General features: G+C 41.9%; 1 long non-coding RNA gene across 3 annotated transcripts in view; it reads left to right on the top strand.

Annotated features, from left to right (window-relative positions):
- LOC111928343 (uncharacterized) overlaps positions 1 to 17,659 on the top strand; it is a 92,639-nt gene that overhangs the window by 60,249 nt on the left and 14,731 nt on the right. For 2 of the 3 annotated variants that reach the window (XR_015286634.1, XR_015286636.1), the window contains exon 3: positions 16,243 to 16,404. The exons of the other annotated variant lie outside the window; for it this stretch is intronic. This is a non-coding gene — a long non-coding RNA (uncharacterized LOC111928343). The remainder of the gene's footprint in view (positions 1 to 16,242; positions 16,405 to 17,659) is intronic. 3 annotated transcript variants of the gene reach the window in all.

Below are 17,659 nucleotides of genomic sequence, written 5' to 3'. Positions count from 1 at the left end.
TGCCTGGCATAAAACCTACAACTTCTGGTCTCACCCAGGTTGCATTGTTTAATGGGAAGTGTGTGCGGATGTGAGGAGGCTCCACAGGAGGCTTGGGGCAGAGACACATTTGAAGAGGGCATGGAGAAGAGAGAAACCACTGTCCTAGCAAAGTTCTGTGAAGTTGGTAGAACTATACCCTGAGCTCTGTCAGTACTGTTGTACACAAAATGTAATTAGATCTGTGTGCCACTTACTAGGTCTTAAGAGTTTCTATGACTGCTTTATAGGAGTTTCAAAAGCAGGCTGAGACTGTCCTACATCCCAGATAGAGAGAGCTTGGCAGGATAATGGGTTCCATGGGCTGTCCTGCTTGTTTCCCTGTACCATGCAGCCATCTGCATCCAAGTCCTGAGGGAGGTATATTTGAAGGTAATGCTGAAACAGATTACCAAAGGAGAAACGCTGGAAGTTTTCAGGAGATGAGACCTCTGGGGTGTTTTAGGAGGCTGCAGGGCAGGGGAGCCACTGGAGGGGAGAGGGATACTCGCAGCAAAGATGCTGAAGCTACTTAGCTTAAGGGGAGATGATTGGCTTTGCAATATTATTTGTAGGAGGGCTGATTTTTTTTGCCATATATTAAATTTTTCTGTAGCAGCTTATCCTTCCACAGCTGTCAGCGCTGCAGCAAAGCATGTGGGAAAATGCTGCAGCTGAAAATGGGAGTTGATAAGGGGAAACTTTTCACAAGCAGGTGGATGCTTTTGGTCCTGGGACCCACTGCATTTCAGTCAAGTTTATTCAGTTACTCAGGAGCTTTTGAAAACTTACTGAAGGTCTTTTCCTTCTCATTATTGTGAGCTCCCCAGCAGGTAGTTCAGGCTTCTATAATCCTTAAATCAAATATGACAGCTTCTCTCCTGTATTGGTTTTTGTTTTCACACCAACTTTAGGATGGATATTTCTCTTATTCCTTATTGCCAGTGGACTGATGTTAACCATTTTAAAAAAAGCAACAAATATTATCTGTTTTTGTATTCAGGCTTGCCAGCTAATGCCAATTGCTGCAGCTTTGGGTAATTCTGGAGATTAAAAAGGTAGTGCTCTAAAAGGAAAGCCAGATCCATGCTAAATGCAGTACTATTATTTATGACTGTGTTTGCTTTCTGTTTCCCAAAATCTCCTCCATAAAGTCAGCACTTGGCATTAAAATCTATCTCAAGATATCAGGCTGAAGTGCGTGAAGAAAGAAACAATAACTTCCAGCAGCACATTTTCATTACCCTGGAACTAAAATGTCCACTAAGAAATAGTGGAATGTTTCCTTGAAGCCTTTTTTTTAACCTTTCCATACATATTTTCTCAAGCAGTTTAATCAGGCAAAAGCTTACTTTATCATTTTACTTTTTTTTTTTCTTGTTTATTCCTACAGTGGTTCCTGACCTTTTGGGAAATTGCTTATTTAAAATGTTGCAAAGAAGGTGTTGTCAGTTATTTATTGGGTTTTATGTCTTGATTTGGGAAAATGAACCTTGATTTACTTGTGTCATTAGAAACTGTATGAAAGAAATAAATGAACATTTTTCAATAGCATTGCTAAGTAAAACCAGCAAAGTCTGTCAGTTGCTTTTTCCAGGTTGTGTACTTGAAAAAGTAAGCAAAAATATTAATTGGCTTGTTGATTATATTGAGAGATCCAAAGTGACTTTAAATGCCTTGATCTGTTTAGTGAATATTTCTTCACTACGACAGATATTTAAAATTCTTTTCTATACAGTCCAAACTGCATAACCAGGAATGGGAATGGAGAGGGGCTGAGAGCCTGGTGCTGTGGGAAGAGGTACAGTGAGGGATTGAAATGAAAAGGCAATTATTTCGTTTTTAAACCGTTCTTTAAATAAGTACACAGCCCTGCAGGACGCAGTGAGAATCACCTTTTGGGGTCTGGGAGGGCAAACGCTGCCACCAAATATTTCTTTGCCTGCTTAATCCCTTTGGGAATTCTCATGTGCTTAAAATGAGGTGCCTGCTTGAGTACCTTCCCCAGTCAGAGCCACGGCCAAGGAATAACAATGATGTCGATAGCTAATGCAGCAGGAAATAAGCTGAAGATCAGGAGTGTTCGGCACCCTGTGGCTACCTGTGTTACTGGGCATTTGCACATAATTTTTAAGACTTCCTCCTGCTCCCTGCATTCTCCTTCCACACAAAAGCTTTGGGCACAATCCTACTTTCCTGTTCCCTAAATAATTGTTCCAGCATATGTAGTGAATTTTTTACACAGGAAAAAAAACTCCCTGTAAATACATCTAGCACCCACTTCTCCATTGCTCCATCCATTCCTCATTGATTAGGAACTGGAGAGGCTCAAGAGGTGCTCACAAAGGACTGATTACAAAGTCAAGGGAAATGAGACATTCTCCAAAAGGGCTTCTCATCTGCTGCTGTTTATGCTGCCATGCTTTTCCTGCAACTCTGGACCTTGCCTCTAATAGCTTTGCACCTTTTTTTTTCTTCTTTTTTCTTTTTTTTTTTTTTTTTTCAGAAGAATTCTGGGAAGCTCCTTTGAGAGGCTTGGAGGGTTTAAGAGTCACTCCCTACGTGTTTAACATGAACAAATATTTTAGAGCTCCACTTTGACAGTTTTAAGTAAATATAACCGGTTTTACTGTGCAGAAAGAATCTGGACATTTCACCTGTAGAATAAAAGAAGTGGTTTTCTTCTAGGCATTTATAAGCCCTATCCTCTGTAAGCAAAGCCTCTTTGCATTTTGATTTTAAAAAGAGTTTACAGAAAGTGTTTACAAATTGCATCGTGTGCAGTCTGAGGTAGAATGTAGGCTGGCTGTATTTTGTGGGCATGATAAATACAGCTTTTGATAAGAGTCCTGGCTGTAGATGTTAAGTGAAGCAGAACAATAACACCAAAAACTTAAAATATGTGTACTTTCACCTTCCCTCCAGATTCTCACTTGAGAATGAAAAATCAGCAGTAAGGGCAGACAACTGGACTGTGTTTTGCAATAGCAAAAGATAATGTGGAATCTTCTCATTCGGGCAAAAACAGGTTAAAAAATACCAGATTGTGGCATAATTACCAAATTACAACATCTAATTTGTAGGTTTAACTTGCTAATTATGTGTGATACATGGGTTGTGAAGGAAGAATACCAAGCACTAGGAGCTTTTCTTTTGTCTTCAGGAATTTGTTTTGGTTGGGGGGAGGAAGAGGAAAAAAATCTGTGTTTATCACATGCAACTGAGCCTTATTTTCTTGTGCCAGGTGGAATAAAAAGTAACTATACAGAGTGGTGGGTGATATGTTCGTTTTAAGAGAATTAGAGGGTGTGATAGGCACTTTGCAGGGTTTAGATGCCTCTAAATGTATGTACATATGCTTTTGTGAAAAAGAAATTCTTAGAGTTAAGACTAGCACCCTGAAGTTTTTATTGCCAGAGTGTGTTTCCAATGGCTGTCAGGAGTGCCAGTGTCGATATTTAAGATGAATTTGTGTGTAAGTGCCAGCCCTGTCTGCACAGACAGTTGCTCCACTCTTTTTATCTTTTTTTTTTTTTTTTTCTCTGTTTCTGACTGTCAGTATTTGCTAGCCAATATTAAGCAGGACTATTTACCTTGTCAAAAATGCATACTTTTAAATTAATTCCGAAGTGGGGAATATACTGTTCTCCCCTGCAGTTGATAGACAGGGTTAATACTCTCGCAGCTGAAATCTGGGGACTGGAGCAAAATGCAAATGGCCACGGAAGAGGCTTGAGAAAACGGCTGCGTGTGAACTTGACAGAGAGGGAAGCAAGAAGGAACAAAATGACCTACATTTGCTAGGACGAACCCGGTTGTTAATGAAAGAGAAGGGCATGCAGGCATTTGTGCTTTTATGTGTGTACATTCATAATGCTCACGCTTGCAGTAAACCCACAGTCTGTCTTGAAATCATTCTGAGGTATTAAATAGCTGTCTATACAGCAGATGCATTTGAGCTGAATCTTCTAGGACTGCAGCAGCTGACTTGAAAAACTCAGTCAATATTGGCAAAAATTGAAGCACTGACTTTTTTGCTCATGGACGCGTAAACATTTTTGTTGTTAGAGGAGGTGCTTCTCTGCAGCTTTTAGCTGTGTTTTAATTAAAACAAGCCAACACAAAAAAACCACCAAACCTAATCCTAGCAACTATTTTCCTTTGTATTTAAATTTTAACAACTTGCACCCTTTGGAGAGGGAAAGGGGAATGTTGCAGCACACACTGATTAACCATTAGGAATAACACAATGCACTCAAACGAAACCCTCTTCAAATCAATAGCAATCCTAATGCAAGACAGATTTAAATTCACCTGAGATCTGTATTTTACCTTAGAGATAAGGGAAGTGGTTGCACTGAGCTTAGTTGCATTAATAATAATAATTACATATCGAATTAAATACATTCTGCCCCACATACAGCACATTTCAGCAGCAAAACCTTCATTAATAAGAAATGCAGAAATGTGTTGTATGGAAGAATGGAAACTGAACAGGGATTACAAAGTCACTGTTTTGTTTGTAGGTTACCTGATTCCGCTGTTATTTCTTTCCTCCCATAAATTCAAACTCTTAAAGAAAAACTGATTAAGACAATATTTATTGTTACTGGAAACAAGAGTTGCAGGCCATATTGTTGTACCTTGGAAATCTAACCAGCTTAGAGTTTAGACCACATGTGGGAGGACCAGTACAGTAATTAAGGGACATCTCAATCATTCACAGCAATCTTTATTTTAGGGAACTGTATCCGTGCTCAAAAGCCTAAGAAATATATATGTATAGTTTTAGAAAATAGGTGGCAAATGTGCATTCTGAAACAGAGGAAAGGCTGAAATTGAAATGTCATAACCAGACAGGCAGATGCAATTTCCAGCGTGCTTTTGTAATTGCAGATGCGTTCTTGTGATAGCAGATCCACTTTCTCAGTCTTGCTTATTTTCTCTTTGGTCTGGTGTTTGGAGTCAGAAATACCTCAGGTCAGTAATATTCTTACTGTCAGAAGACCCCTGCAGCTGACTGCAGCTTGAAGGGGGTGTCCTTTCACAACAGGGGGGCATCGAACAAATATTTAAGAAAAAAGGGGAACAGAGAGCCTGGAGAAACTGTGCTGCAAGCAAATCATCTGCTGCTGTCTAAGGGAGCAAGTGAGGTATCCTGGGCCATTCCTGCCTTTCTCAGTTTCTTTATCGGCTGTGGATTTCAGGGGTGTAAATCTCCCTGGCTAAACTCTTTTGTTTGTTCATTTATATGCAATATTCTCACAGTAGGGACGGCAGGATGTGAGAGGCTTTCCAGTGTTTGAGTTGCACATGCAGATACCCTTATAGCTCCATTTTCCCTGGATAATATTGATTTCCCCGTGCAAGCCATGTTTGCACAAGGAGGGTACGCCTTTCAGGGACACCCCTCATGTCCTCCACAGAGAAAGGAGAACCATCTCCTGGACATTGTTGCTTTAATACAGGAAAAATCTTACCTTCCAGCATACGTCAAAATTTATCTGGTTTTTTTCTGCAGTTTTACCTTGCATAGCTCAGCATGAGTGGAACATGTTTGATTTGATCCTAATTGTTTTTTTAATATATCTTAAATCTCAGATGTTGAGACGATTTACATTAATTAAACTTCAGTTGGCTCCAAAATTGTCATGTATCAATTTCAGCAGCATTTATAGAGAACAAGATAGAGGATTTAAATTACACACCATATGGGGCAATGCTAGGGACATTTGCTATTGTGTTAATTGCTTAGAGCTACATTTTCTATCCTCCTTCTGAGTGAGACATTTGCTCTCATTCTTGCTGAATTAGGTGAAGAGTTTCTTGCTTAAATGGAGTAAGCACAGTTTTCTCCCCCTCCTTTTGCTCTGCTGAAAGGATCAGCTTTTAGGAGGGGCTCTGCTGCCATTAGAACCAGCCTCACCTCTGCCTTTGCTGGGAGGCAGAGGCGAAGGTGTGTCTGAGGGGTCCCTAGCTGACACACCAGGATCCCACCAAATCCCCTTGGGGATAAAGAGGCTGCTAACTATGAAAATAAGCAGCCTTCTTCACTGACAAGGTGGAGAGAGGCACGCTTTGTTGGATCCTGAAATAAGCCTGAATTTTCCAGCCGCATTTCTGAGAGCTGTCATCACAGTTGTATCTCAGCTTTGTTGGCACAACAGGGACAAGCTTGACAAAGTGATCCCCAGCCTGCCTCTGCTGCAGGGGAATTAACATTTGCAAGGTGCAGATACCAGTTTGCAGGTCTGTGTTGAGTGTTGGCAAAGCGGTGCCAGACGTGCCGCTAGGAAAGGGGCTTGAGTCAAAACTAATGGGCTCCTGTGGATGAATTTGTACAAACAGGGGTTATATACATGAATTTGTACAAATAGGGGTTATCTCCTCCCTGGTTATAGCCAGGGAGGAAAGGGCTTTCTGGGGGACCTGCAAGGCAACACCACCCTTTTCCTAAAGTTTGCAAGTGATGTTTTGAGCAAGCCTACTGAATCAGAATGTTTTCATTTGGAGGAAATAAAAATTAAATGCCTTAGCAGCTCAAAGAATATAAACTAGTAAGTAGCATTCTCTTGAGAACTTTAGGATTAGAGATCCACTCCTTGGTGAAACATCTCACTTCTTGTTGTCTCTTTAAAAAGGTCCATATCCTTCTTGAAGGAAGAGACATAGAAAGGGTCAGATGGTCAGAGGAAAATTATTCAGTATGCTCAGCAAAGTTTTGCTCCTTGGAGAGTTTTCCAGGTGAGACCTCAAAACCTGAACAGGAGGAAACAGAAGTCGTCTCCTCATCTGAATCTCTGCCAGACAGAAACTTTTGCAAAAAAAAACCCTTACAAATATTAGTACAAATCCATTTTTGCCTTGCAAGAACAGAAAGTACTTGAAGGTTTCCCCACAGCTGGCTTCAAAGAAGTGGTGAAATAAAACACAGAAAGATGTTAGAGAGATGTTATGTGCATCCGTATCTGCCAGTCTGCAGAACCTTTCTGCTTCTATCTGGTGCTTCCTGCTTGGCAATATTGTAATGGGATTCTCCCATATTAATATTTTAAATGAATAAATAAATATCTGATGAGATACTGTGGATCTCTGCACTCTTTTCATAAATTCTGTGGAAGGCAAAAAGAGAATTAAAGATGAGATTAAAACAGCCTGGATGATGTATTTCTCTGGGATGTGGTAAAGTCTCTGGGTATTTATGCTGTGCTGTTGATGTCACAAGTTACCTCTATATTAAAAAGCATGTGGGTCTCTCCTCCCTCCCTCCCTCCCTCCCTCCCTCTCTCTCCCCATAAAGGCCACGCAGGCTGTCTGTCATCAAAGAGGGTCCTGATTTCTGCTAGAACTCTTGTGATAATAATGATAGCCTATGGCATTATACGTGTTTTTAAAGCATCAGTAGTTCACATTTTCACTTAATTTTGGTCTGAATCTGTTCTAGCAAATAAGTCAGCTGTATGAGGATCTTGTCTTCCTGATATTTGGGAGAAATAGCATTTTTTTCCTCTCTGGCTCTGCATTGCGGGGTCCAGTTCTTGTATGAAAGGATGCTGAACCTTTATCCACAGTTAACAAGAAGTGCAGGGTGAGAGAAGATGATGGAAAGAAACCATCCTATCTCCATTAATAAAAGTGGAATCCCAGAAGACCTGCCAGAAATGCTGCTGTACTCCAGGACAAATACTAATATTAATCCCAAAATTATAACCACCTTATTTGGTTGTTAACGTGCTGCTAGACTGAGTTTATCCATAAAATGAAGTCCCTGGTTTCTACAGAACTGTGCAGGAGCCTCAGGAATACCCTGATACCCTGCATTGGTCTGACTTCTTAATCAGGAGACCTTGCACAGACCTTGCCGGGGCCAGGCATTTAGACTTCTCTTTCCCCTTCCTTCCTGATGTGCTGAAGATTAAGGATTTGGGGTTAAATTCTCCTCTGTCTCAGATGTGAACATTTCTGGAGGTCCAGGACCCTATTTTAAGTTCATTTTATTGCTAGTGTGAAGAGGATTAGTTATTACAGCTTTAACCACAGCATCTTGAGAGATTTTCCAAATGAAGTCAGGTGTGAACTAAAAAAACCTTTTTTCATCTAGGAATGAAATGCATGTTCTTTCTATTTTTTTCTGCATGAGAAAATACATCTATCTTTCCCTGCTGTACAGCACCATATGAATTTGTAAGGGACTGGGGCAAAAGGATGGGTAACACCCCAAAACTTGTTATTTATAGGTATCTCTGTCATGTCAGCTGAGACACAACAAGACCGAGATTTCTTTGAGTAAATTCCATGTTTAGGTCCATTATTTGTTTCCTGTATCTAACATGGGGTTTTGTTCAATATTCCTAAATGGCAAACATTTTTCTTGATGCAAAACGTACAATTGACAAACTGCTGTTGGGAAAAGCAGCATTATTTTCACCAGGAAAACTCTTAATAAGAATAAACTATGACATTTAGTCATTTTTCAAAGCGTTTCTCACTGAAACTTTAATAACCTCCCGCTACATATTCTAAGTCATTGCTCAGCACCTACTGTGAGCCTTCCTACCAGGCAGCTGTGTTTTGCAGGCGGATGGAAAAGCCTCATCATATTTTGGCCAGGTTCTGCCTTTGACCTTCAGCTGCTTTCAAACAGAAAGCTCCCAGCTCAATGCTGGAGCCCTGTGGTCTCCAGAGTCATCAGCTCCCCTGCAGCTGGAGCAAGGAGCCATGGGAGGGGATAATTGCTGTGCAGTTTCCAAAACATTTTTCTGCTATCTGCTTCCATGTTTGCACACTACATTTCTGGCTACCTGTATTCATCAAATTCACACTTGGAATAGGCTATTGGCTGCACGCTAATAACCCCTTGTTCTTTAATGTTCTCTTTCTAGTTAATTAATCTATTTATGATAATAGTATGTCTCATTTTGTGCTTTCACTCTAGAGGGTGTGTTTGTATTATCCTGCTGTATAGTGTTGACTGGTCCTATTATCATTTATCATTAAAGGCAGCAGCAACACTCTGGCCTGGCCTGCCAATAATTTTTCAATTAATTGCTTAGTGGTTGCTTTTTCTTCCCTTTTGGTTTTTGTCAGCGAGTACAAGGTCTTTAAGCTTTCCATCAGACTTATTATTTTTTTAAACTTTGCAACCTTTTGCAAGCTTTTTTCATACTGAGGTATCTGAAGCCTGTGGTGTGTGGAAAGGACACAGGAGGGCAGGCAGGCATGGCTGTGAGCCAGCAGTGCTCCAGGTTACCCTCCCAGGTCTACCCCTATGGGAACTGGAGCCCACAAAGGGCAGTCCAGGAGGCTGACAGCACCAAGTGTGTGTCTGGCAGGTGCTGTATAAATCATACAGGCCTGGGGCTGGGATAAATCATAAAAGTTTAAGGGATGGCTTCAGCCTCGGGCATTGCTACGAAGTGTCTGAGAATAGCTGCTGAGTGCAAGTCCCTGGGTTTTGCTTAAGTTGATCCCCCTGTGGAATAGGGTGGCAGCAATAGGTTTGTAAGTTCAAAGTTTTGCTATAACCCTGCTCTGGTCTGTCCCTCCTGCCATGGGGCAGCTGTTTACATGTTGGGTTCCCATTAACATTGGGCCCACAGGGGACATTTCTAGTGTCTCCACCACCCTGGATAATTGTGGGATGTTAAACAAGGGCATGCCCTTGGTACCAGCAGTATATATATACTGGATATACTGGAATCCATATATATATACCTTCTACTCTGCCACTGTGGCACACACACTGCAGAGGACCACAGCCACCACCTAATGCATCTGTGCCTCGGCTGGCCAGGCTGCTGGATTAATCCTTGCATTTGTCTACATTTCAGCCCTCTAGAGCCATCTCAGAAAGGATGACAGCACATGGGTTTAGAAAAAAGAATAGCTGCAAGCCACTAAGTACATCTAATGAGGGGGTGTTAGTGAAATAATTGGAGCTGATGATTAGTAGAAATGTTTGGATTTTCTTTGTTTACTAGCACTTCATTATAGGCTTGACCTGCTTACCTTAAATTAATTTTGTTTCCAGCCACATGGCTACTTGTTTCCTTCCATTCTCCCAAGTGTTTTATTTTTAAGCAGATTCTCCTCTGGACTGTGCTCATGCCAAGTTTTGTCTTATGTTCTTTATCAGTACAACAATATGAAATATTTAAAAAGAAGTTATCACTGTGCCAATATGAAAGATTAAATAGGTTTGTCGGCCTTGGTTCCTGAAGGAGGAAACCTGGTAGGCAAAAGGAATCAGAAGAAACAGCATCAAATATACAGATGTAGAGTTGGATCAAAACACGAGAAGCTCTGCTTCATGCTCAACAGCTTCCCCCTTTGTCATGCCAAAGGCAGGGGGGAAGGAACAGAGCTGTATTTTAATCTAAATTTGCTGGTTGAAACTAAATCTGCCTTCTCCTGCAGAAGAGGGGGCAGCATAGCAAGCCCTTGTGCACAGAAGCACTGCAAATGCATTGTCACCTTGTTGGCACCTCTGTGCATTTAACCCGGCTCCTGTGTTATCCTCAGCCTTTATTTCTGCCTGGGAAATCAGCTGGCTTTTACCACACACTCCTCTGGGACCCTGTATAAGTCATTTAAGCCTCCTGATTTTATTTTTTTCTTCTGTTACGCTAAAACTCCCTCCTCCAAAAGGTGCTGTCAGTGTGTGTATGGCAGCTTCCCAGCACGTCTGGCAGAGCCCTCTTGGGGGATTGATGGGCAGGAGACGGCTCAGGCAGATTTGCACAGGCAAAATAATGGTATGTCTAGACAGGAGAAATGCTGAAGCAACATTCCCAGCAACAGTGGTGATGCCAGATAGTGGAGCATACCCAACCCTGCCAGGTATCAAAGGCCCTTTCTCTGAGTCGCTCACTCTGGTGCAGACATCTGTCTTTCCCAGCAGTTTGTTCTGGCCAGGAAGGAGCCTCTGTGTTGGCTGCCCCACTGAGGGAAGCTCTTTATTCCGAACATGGCTTGTGCTGATGAGTTTGGTGTGTGCTGGCAACAGTGTACACACTTCCAGCATGTAAAAGTTAGGAGGGGGGTGGCTGTTAAGAAGCTCTGCAATGGTTTCAGTACTGTGTAGCTATAATAATGTTTTAATTCTTGTAAAATAACAAAAATGACAGAGGTGGCCTCAGAGAGGACTGATAATGACTGCAGTGTCATTATCACTATGCAGGCAAGTGTTGAGGGCTTTTTCCTATTTTGCTATCCATATGATTCATAGAAAGACTGTAAAACCCATATTTAAATTTTCACACACTTCAGAGTATGGCTTTTACTGTCAGTACCCTTTGATCATCCATGTAACTTATATTCTTGTTAGCATCTTGATGTTTTCCTTTGTATACTAACAAACAAAAGCTGAAGTCTACTGATTGTATCACTATGTTTTAAAATGCATTGAACAAGTAAACGCTGTAAAGCCGTGATAACTTAAAATTGCTATTGTGAAAGTTGGCTTTGTACGTGCATTACACTAACACGCATTTTATTTTATATAGGTCAGCTCTGTCATTGTTGAAATGCATCCGTGTCAGATTGCTGAGGCATCTCCCAGTACATAGTGCCCTGCATATGAAATGTGTATGGAGCATATAGAGAGCCTAAGTATTCAATGTTAGACGTGCAGGTTTAACCCTCATCTTCTCTAAGCCAAGCCAGCCAGTATTCAAAAAAAAGCAGCCCCACCTTTGGGCATGAAAGGTTTCCTTTTTTGTAGTCTGCAGCAGGAGTAGTAAATTCTAAAGGAAAATGTAAGGTGAGTGGGAGCACCCCACTGATGAGCTCTGCAAGTAATTAAACATCTCTGCAGTTAAAGGTAGCTGGTACCAGCAGTGTGGAGGGTGTGTTAGCAGAGCAATGCCATGACAAAGGAATTGTCTCCTAAGGAGACAGGGTCTGTTCATGGTCTGGAAATGCACTAAACAAGCAGCATTCTACAACTGACAGTGGCTAAAAGCAGACTGCTAGAAACAGGAAGCCCAGAGACACATCTCTGCTACTTCCCTCCCCCGTTCTGTTCAGTAGAGAGACACACAGCTTTCACCTGGCTTTGAGAGAGTGGAGATCTCTTTCTGGCAATTTTAGTCTTGAGCAGGCAGTGCTCCATTTGTTAGTTAGAAATACAAACTGGGGAGGAGCCCTGCTACCAAGGACTGATTAGAAACAAAATTATTTGTAAATGGGGAGAATGAAAGTTGCTGCTTTCTGTTTTTATCTCCTTCTGCTTTGTGTGCAGTGACACCTTCCTTTGTCACCCTATCTGTCTATAGAGATGGAGCAGGAAAAAATGAAAGTTGTGTACTCACTACTCAAAGGCTTAAAATGCAAAAGTTAGGGAGGAAGCATTGCTGCTGACATGGCTTTCTGTAATGAGAAGCTGAGGCCAGAGGAAGAGGACAGAAGTCATGCCCAAGAGCTTGTGTGTGGTGGTGCTGGTGAAGCACTCAGTGCAGGGAACATTAAACAGCACAGGAGGATCATGCTACCACAGAACCCCTGGCTAAGACAGCCAGTCAGTTCCCTGCCAGGCTGTTTCACTGCCATGAGGAATCAGGGTATATCACATGTCTGGAAGTTGCAGGGATGTTGTTTGCTGTGGATCTGGTCTGGGCAGTAACATGCCATGGTCACATGCTGGCTGCTTTCAGAGGCCATCTGCCTCCTTGAGTACCAGCCCTCGGGGGTGATTCCTCCCTGCCTAGCTGCACTGTTTCTTCCTATGAAGAACCCATGGGAGGAGATGTAAGGAATAGAGACTGGTTTGTATCAAAGAGATTAGTTTCTATTTTTACCATGAAAATTTTCATATTTTTGAAAAAAAAACCCTCATTCCCCCTCCCCTTTTCAAATCACCGCCAGATTCTAGTGCTTTAGAAGAAGTTTGCATTTTTAAAAATTCCATACTTTGAAATAAACTTTATATTCAAATAACCTCTTCCTCACTCAGGAACTCTTGAATTTTTGAAAACTAAAAAGAACACAAGGGTGTTGACAAGTGCATGTCTTCAAAACTGTCCCAATGGTGCAGATTTGGAAGCATTTATGAGTTGTTTTGATAATCCTTCTGCTGAGCTACTTTATAACTTTAGGTTCCAAAATACTTCCCTGACTCTGTCTCAAAAATGAAATTTAGGCACTTAAATCATAAATCATAGGAGAAAAAATTCACACTGGTAATGTATAAGCCCTTTTGAGAGTATGACTCCATGTATTTGGCAGCAAGTCCATAGAACCCACATGTCAGAAAACAAAGCAGCTTTTGCTAACAAGAAAATCCCCTCAACTTTGAGAATTAAACTGCCGTGACACCCTGTAAGTCATGTGCTCTTTGCAGGAGCCTGTCATCCGAGCTCAACATCTTATTCAGGTCCCACACCAGTAGAACAGTTGCCTACACAAACCAGAAGCTGCTCAGGCACTTCTCCAGAAAGAACAAAATATGACAAACTTCTTCTGTGTCACACCTCATGCAACAAAATCAAGGAAGAGTTTTAAAGTGGTACTCAGAAACAAGCAAAAATAATAGGTGCAGCAAAATTAGATGATCTACCTAATTACACAGTAAGCAGGTAATGCCTTTGTACATACACAGAAGAGAGGAGTTAAATACAGATCCTGACCTGGATTCTTCAGCAGGAGAGTGTGGTTGTTTGGTTGGTTTCTGCAGGAGAAGGGGAAAACTGCACAGTCAGACAACTGCAAATGTGTCAAGCTGTAATTCTGAGTGTGCCCTGCACTAAGCCTGTATCTAGAAAGAGTTTAGATGTTCATTTTGCCTGGACAAGGATCTCTGTTATTGTAGGGCTGGCAGAGAGGAGTACAACCTGCAAGAGATGTTCTGGAGAGGCAGCCCAATGCTTGGCTGTCCCCTAAAGAACAGGGGAGACATTTCTACCCTCTGTCTGCAGCCTGCCTGAAGGTGAATTGGAATACCTCACCACATCACAGACTACAAAACTTGAACAGAGTGTTATGATAACATCCTTTTACCTGTGCATCCCTGTCTACTTTCCTATGGTGGCACATGATGGATGCATCTAATTCAGCTTCCTTTTCTAGTAGTACAGGAGCTTCTTTTACATATTTACCTTAAGGGTGAGAAGAAAAAATAAAAAAGGCATCAATGATCTGGTATTACTTCTGTATTTCTTCTGTATTTGTAATATGTTCTTGGCCTGGGGGCTTCTACTTTTTCCAAACTTGGTGCTGAGTGGATGCCATATATGTAACATAAAGCATATGGTTGCTGATTGAGGTATGAGTTGGTTATTGAGCATTGATATTTACAGTAGATTCTTTTCCAAACAGTACACACTCCCATTAAAGAGTCCCTGAAACAGTTTGCTCCACAGAGTGGTCATGGAACAGCCTTAAAGAGAGTGTTTCAAATTCTTAGCTGTCCTCCAGTCATATTATTCTCTCTTCTTCTGTGTCATGGATTTTGCTGGTCAAAACCATTGGTAATACTTTATTTCAGGCAGCTTTGTAGTCTTCACATCCCCTCATCTCATGTCATTTGCTTGTTCCTGATGCATAGAATCAGATTTTTAACAATAATAAAATTATTGACTATTTTGTGTTCTAAAAGACTTCTAAAGATAACCTAGTCCACCCTCCCAGTCATTAAGGACATCTTCAAATAGATCAAATTGCTCAGAGCCTGTCCAACCTGTCCTTGAATGTTTCCAGGGTGGAACACCTACGACCTCTCAAGGCAACCTTTGCTGGTATTCCACTACCCTTATTGTAAAAAATGTCTAGTCAAAGTATTGAAAGGCCAAAATAAGGTCTTTTTGGAGTATTTTCCTCTCCAGGCTGAGCAAACTCAACTCTCTTAGCTGTTCTTCATGAGAGATGTGTTCTAGCCCTTTGATTGTTTCTGTGGACTCCTCTAGACTTGCTTGTCACCAGAGCACAGTAGAGGGGCAGACTCACCTCCCTTGACCTGATGGCCATGCTTCTCTTGATTCAACCCAGGGCACATATGGCTTTTTGGCACATTTGAATTTTTGAGCTGCAGGCACACATTGTCACCACACGTCCAGCCTCTCATCCACCACTGACGCATCCCTCACTCAGTTCAGCTCCAGCCATGCCTTACCCTTCCTGACCTAATCCCTACACAATCAGGCAGTGTTCCTATACACTTTCCAGGATACCTGTCTCTGCTTCCTTCAGTTTGACAAGCAGGTCTCAGCTAATCCATTCGGGTCTCTTGCCATCCTTTCTTGATTTCTTACACCCAGGCATTGCTAACTCTTGCACTCTCTGCAGCTCCCAGAGGCCAAGGGGACAGGCCTGCACAAGGTGACTGCCAGCTGCCTGATGCTGTCCAACTCCTACCATGATCATAGGCATAGCATGGCATGGAGTTCTGTTCCTGCTCTCTGCAGCACCAGGGGGACTCTTGAGATGGTTGTAAATAAATTGTTGTGATCACTTGATTATGAGTGTCATAGTTTAATATTGTGAGTATACGTTGAATAATCAACTTGCAAGTATACAAATAATAATGAATTACTAGTTTACAAATATTGGCTGATTATTAAACTCTTAATTATTAGTTAATAAACAGAGAAAGTATTATTCAGGTGTAACATGTGAAACTGAAGATGCTTTTTAATGGTTTTCTCACTGAAAAGTGCCTTCATTCCCATGGAGGAAAGAACTGGTTCAGTCCTGGGTTCATCTGCAGAGAGTGAGGGCAACTAGGCCAGTGCTGCTGCCCCACAAATTGCTGAGTGGGAGCCACACATGCCCTTGAAAGGAGATGGGGAGAGACCTGCCCAGGGTTCACTTAATCCATGAGGAAGAAGCCAGGCTGCTTGTGTTGAGGATGAAGCTGCTACCTGCTCAGCTTCTGGCTGGGGACAGCCCTGCCCATCCTTAAGCTAAATTACAGCTTCTGCTCATCAGAGCAATGAGGACTTTGACAAGATCGTAAGTCAATCACTGTTCTAAGAAAATGAACTGTCACAGTCATACATTGTTGAAATATAGACTAATGAGTTAATGACTGTTCCAGCTGTCATGCACACCTTGAATAAGGAGTTTTGCCCATGAACACAGTGTGAAAAGGCCAGGCTCAAAGGGGCTCTGAGCAATCTGATCTGGTGGAAGGAAGTGGAGCTGAGCCCAGTGGAGAGGCAGTGTGACCCATCTCAGGTGATACAGCTTCCAGAGGGTTTGTTTATCATTGTTTTTTGTTATTTTGGGCAGGGAGCAGGAAACATTAGCTGTGGGAGCCTCCCCTGCCATCTTGCCTTTGTTCCTGGTGGCCATGGGACATGGTGTGCAGGAACGGTCACCGTCTGATCCATGTGGACACAACCTACAAGGGTCCACCATTTTGGTTTTGATCCTGGTGGTGAACACCTTTTTGTAAGTAAAACACCCACTGGTTTTGCATACTCTCATTATTAATATTGTGCTTGTTATTATGCATTTCTTATTCCGTTGCTTTGTGCAACATAAACAAGTAAAATGTTATCTCAGCCCATAGGCTTTGCTTTTCTCCCTCCGTTACCTAAAGGGGTGGAGTAAGAGGAGTGGCAGATTCGGGTTAAATTCCTGCTATCACCACAGTGAGCAGAAGCTGAAGGACCAGGAGTAACCCTAGTAGCTAGAAAAATAGTGAGTTTCAGATAGAGAAACATTTTTCATTATTTCCAGCCCTTCTCTCATTCTGCTGTTCCTTCTGGGTTGTGGCAATAAGGACCAGTTTGATTTCTGGTATTCATAGTCAGGGAGCATTTGCACAGGAAGGAGCACAAGCCATTTTTTGCAATGAACACAGGTTCAGAAATTGCTTTCACCATCTGCTCACCTACCAGGCTGTTGTGCCACTTGGACCTGATGGACATGGGGCTTTTCAGCCCCACACCCCTACTCTTATGTAGCTGGATAGTACAGAGCTGTTTTCTAACAGGCCTGCTTTTCTTAGCCATTTTCCCGAAATAAAGGTGGTTTGGGATTTTTCTGCCTTTCTTTAGCACACACAGCTGCAGCATTTAGTGTTTGTATGGGCTATGTAGGCTGCAATCACGCCATGAAGTCCCACTCTAGACCCAGACCCTGGGCATCCACTAATCCTCTTACCAAACTTAATATCCCCTGTGCTTCCACGATAAGCAAGAGTGAATAGAAATTCTCAGTCTGCTTTATATCTTGAAGTTCAGGACAGAAATTAACATACACGTATAATGAGCTATACTTATATAATAACAATATTGTTTTTAACTAGAAAAATGTTCGTGCCATTTTCCTCCTATAATGGTATCTCTATTTAGCTCTGCTTTTAACTTTCCATGGAGGCAGACATCCTTTGATGCTAATTCATGAACACTCAGTGAATTCCCCGTCGCTCCTAATCCCTCAGCCTCTCATTCTTTATAAAATGTCTTAATGCCTTCAACAAGGCCCATTAGCACTGGAAACATGGGTTTCCTTGGCCCCCAGCTGTATTAAAAGGAAGCAAAAGTGAGGGCCTGTTTATAGGATAATCTTGTCCGCCATCTAATCCTCTTTCATTGGGGTTTATTTCCTATTGGGTTTTTTTACCTCTTAAATAATTGCATTCTGGCACCAGCCATTCAGAGCACATTTCTCTGACTCAGCCTGACACCTGTAATGCCAC

This window comes from Cyanistes caeruleus, chromosome 5 (genome assembly GCF_971803275.1).
Source record: "Cyanistes caeruleus chromosome 5, bCyaCae1.hap1.1, whole genome shotgun sequence".
Classification (NCBI taxonomy): domain Eukaryota; kingdom Metazoa; phylum Chordata; class Aves; order Passeriformes; family Paridae; genus Cyanistes; species Cyanistes caeruleus.
This window is presented reverse-complemented; position numbering and strand designations above follow the sequence as displayed.